The sequence below is a fragment of the Thermobia domestica genome, unplaced genomic scaffold (genome assembly GCF_964235325.1).
Source record: "Thermobia domestica unplaced genomic scaffold, izTheDome1.hap1.1 HAP1_SCAFFOLD_1955, whole genome shotgun sequence".
Taxonomy (NCBI): domain Eukaryota; kingdom Metazoa; phylum Arthropoda; class Insecta; order Zygentoma; family Lepismatidae; genus Thermobia; species Thermobia domestica.
This window is the reverse complement of record NW_027657662.1, coordinates 15,711-20,000: the sequence shown is the minus strand read 5'-3', so window position 1 is coordinate 20,000 and position 4,290 is coordinate 15,711.

The window sequence follows — 4,290 nt, the reverse complement described above, 5'->3', positions numbered from 1 at the left end:
TGGAATAAGCCTACTCTTGCGGTGACTAGCTCCCGTTAATACTGGCCGTGTGACAGCCGCCAAGAGCATATTAGACTCCCAATCCAATGGAACAAGCCTACTTGTATCCTTGGGTTACAACAGCTTCCTTCCACACGTTGCCGGTACATCCGACACAGCAATTTTAAAGACTCCTCTTCCGCCAGAATAAGCCTACCTTTGTGGGGCCTGGCTCCCGTTAGAACTGGCCGTAAGGGTACCCACAAAAGCACATTTAGACTCCTCCTCCAGCGAAATAAGTCTACTCGTGTCCTATGGATGACTGTGGCTTCCGTTCACATATAGCCGTTCACCCGACACAGCAAATTTTAAAGACTCCTTTTTCCACCGGAATAAGCCTACTTTTGTGGGGCCTGGCTCCCGTTAGAACTGGCCGTAAGGGTACCCACAAAAGCACATTTAGACTCCTGCTCCAGCGAAATATAAGTCTACTAGTGTCCTTGGATGACAGTGGCTTCCGTTCGACAAGTGATACACGCTCAAACTGGCGATGAGTCAATACCGTCCTTAACTTAAGGAAAATCGGTACTTAAATGCCACATGGAGAATAAAAAGTCACTTACAAAAAACAATGCTCCGCATAAGCCTTTGTAAGCTAGAAAGGACATGCTATCTGGCCTCATTCCCAAGAAGGACAAGTAAGCTCCCGTCAACTGGCCCAAACTCTAAAGCGAGGACAGCCCGTTCAAAGTCAATCGGCATCCCTCCTTAAGAGTACAAAACGGCTCACTTCTTAACCACACTGGCTCTTGCTCCTTCAAGTGAAATCTGGCTCCCTTCACTCTGGCATTATCTTTACACATAAATCGGACTCCTCCGATTTAACAGGTGAACCTAACCCGGGAACTAAGGAAACTGGGAATAAAGACTCAGAGGCCCAATTACCTTGTTCGCCAGCCAGCCTTGCGCCGGCCCAGGCTAGAGACTTTCTCCAACAATCCCTGTTGAGCCCGAAGGATCCTAAGACCACTCGTGTGTACAAAACTCAGAGGCCCAATTACCTTGTTCGCCAGCCAGCCTTGCGCCGGCCCAGGCTAGAGAATTGCATGGACACGAGAAACTCTCAGGACTCTTCTTTGTGGCTCCTCCCGGAATTAAGGAAACTCCGAAATGCAAGACTCAGAGGCCCAATTACCTTGTTCGCCAGCCAGCCTTGCGCCGGCCCAGGCTAGAGAATTGCACGGATTATTCCTGTTCACCCTAAACGCATCTGAGACTACTCGTGTGTATGAAACCCAGAGGCCCAATTACCTTGTTCGCCAGCCAGCCTTGCGCCGGCCCAGGCTAGGGAATCACATTGACACGAGAAAGATCTCGTCAGCGGTTTGTAGCGTGCAGAAACTGCTCCCGTTTGAACTGACAATCCCGACAGAGCAATATTAAAGACTTCTGCTCCATTGAAATAAAGCCTACTTTTGCGAGCCTTGCTCCCGTTAGGACTGGCCGTATGGCTGTGCACAAAAGCATATTAGACTCCTGCCTCAATGGAATTAGTCTACTCCTGTCCTTAAAGGGATGACAGTTCTTCAAGCATAGCATGCTACCTTCCGCAACTTACAGGCGCGGAAATGCTGTGGAAACGAGGAGACAAGTCCTCTCAAAGGTTTCATGGCCGGTCACCCGACACAGCAAATTTTAAAGACTCCTTCTCATCCGGAGTAAGCCTACTCTCGTGGGGCCTGGCTCCCGTTAGAACTGGCCGTAAGGTTGCCCACAAAAGCACGTTTAGACTTCTGCTCCAGTGAAATAAGTCTACTTGTGTCCTACGGATGACTGTGGCTTCCGTTCAAATATAGCCGTTCACCCGACACAGCAAATTTTAAAGACTCCTTCTCCACCGGAATAAGCCTACTCTTGTGGGGCCTGGCTCCCGTTAGAACTGGCCGTAAGGTTGCCCACAAAAGCACATTTAGACTCCTGCTCCAGTGAAATAAGTCTACTTGTGTCCTACGGATGACTGTGGCTTCCGTTCAAATATAGCCGTTCACCCGACACAGCAAATTTTAAAGACTCCTTCTCCACCGGAATAAGCCTACTCTTGTGGGGCCTGGCTCCCGTTAGAACTGGCCGTAAGGTTGCCCACAAAAGCACATTTAGACTCCTGCTCCAGTGAAATAAGTCTACTCGTGTCCTACGGATGACTGTGGCTTCCGTTCAAATATAGCCGTTCACCCGACACAGCAAATTTTAAAGACGCCTTCTCCACCGGAATAAGCCTACTCTTGTGGGGCCTGGCTCCCGTTAGAACTGGCCGTAAGGTTGCCCACAAAAGCACATTTAGACTCCTGCTCCAGTGAAATAAGTCTACTCGTGTCCTACGGATGACTGTGGCTTCCGTTCAAATATAGCCGTTCACCCGACACAGCAAATTTTAAAGACTCCTTCTCCACCGGAATAAGCCTACTCTTGTGGGGCCTGGCTCCCGTTAGAACTGGCCGTAAGGTTGCCCACAAAAGCACATTTAGACTCCTGCTCCAGTGAAATAAGTCTACTCGTGTCCTACGGATGACTGTGGCTTCCGTTCACCCGACACAGCAAATATTAAAAGACTTCTCATCCACCAGAATAAGCCTACTCTCGTGGGGCCTCGCACACGTTAGAACTGGCCGTATGGCTACCCACAAAAGCAAATTTAGGCTCCTGCTCCAGTGATATAAGTCTTACTCGTGTCCTCTGGGTGTGACAGTAGCTTCCGTTCAAGTATTCTTCGCATTCAGCAACCGCACAAAGCGGCATCGGCCAGAAGTCAATTGCCCGAAGGCGTGATCGACAGGCTAGGCCTCGGGTTAAGAAGGATTGTCTCCTTCCCGTAAACGACAGGTACTTCCGTATGAGAGCCTACCTCACACATTCCCCATCGCCACGTGCCCTCTTAGAAACAGCCGTCCGACCAAGGTTTCTGACATTCTTTGTCAAAATACGAGGAAGTCTTTGGACAACATTAGGCGTGCTGGCAAACCCGCACTGCATGCCCTTTCATAGGTCCGCCCATGGACGCACATTTCTATGAAGCATTCCTCCCAGGCAGCAACAGGGTTTGCAACCTCCTCTACACCTTGACCGGCTAGGACGCCCGTGAATAGCATCCCAGGGTTCTTGCCTGCGGCTGATAAAATTCCTTTTGAGCCTACACTACCATCCGCCGATATTAGTCCGCCTTCAAAATTAACCAACATCAACAGCGATAGTGCGTTTAGACTCCCATAAAGAAACCAACCAGCCTGTGGCTTCCTTTCCCAATTTAGCCATTTCCGCCTCCTGCGAAGACTAGCTTTCTGTCTGTGGCCAGAAGTCAAGATTTCTCGACAGACTAGGCCGCGGAGAGAAAAAAGTAAGCCTCATTTAGAAAGCAATACCATTAGCGGTCTCTCCAACCTCCGTGAACAATTTAAAGGGAATGTTTATATAGAAGGCTTGTTCACTGCCCTACCTCCTATAGTGTAGAGATTCCTCTCGATACTACACCTGTCTTGAAATTGCCGGCGTTGCGCAGCCTCGTTTTGACCATGACGGCGAATGCAGCCACGATTGCCGTATACATCCCACGCAAGGGTGGGAAAACGTGATTTGACATCCAGTATATATATAAACCGTTACAGAATACGACACTCAAAACTTAACATCTTTTACACTCTCCTAACTTCTGGGAACAAATTGAAAGTATAAGCCAGCCTAACCTAACCTAAGTATATAGCAGGATTGCCCACTACCATACCTCCTATAGTGATGAGATTCCTCTCGATCGGACACCAGTCACGAAAATCACGGAATCTCAAAAATGACGGCAAACGAAGCCACAGTTGCCGCCATACTCAAAGGTTATGCTGGGTAAAAAGTTCTCTGCGAAAAGGGCTGCTTTTCGCGCTCGGGTTCCAAAATTAATGCAAAGAACAATCCAAAAACATGAATTAGGTCAAACTCATGTTAATTACAACCTCATAGAACAATTTCAAGCCAGGACTTAACAAAGTGTAAACGGGGCTTCTTCTGTACCCTAATCCCTATAATGTAGCGATTCCTCTCGATTGCACACCAGTCACGAAAAATCAGAGAATGTCAAAAATGACGGCAAACGAAGCCACGGTTGCCGTCATATTCTAACGTTATGCTGGGTGAAAAGAGTCGCCAACAACAATGTTCACAGTTCCCGTCAGATTGCCCACTGTTCCCGAAATGTGGTTCATACATGCTGTCAACATGTTCAGGAAACCCCTCAGAGCGTTCAAAGTTGCACACACAATGCTTAATAGT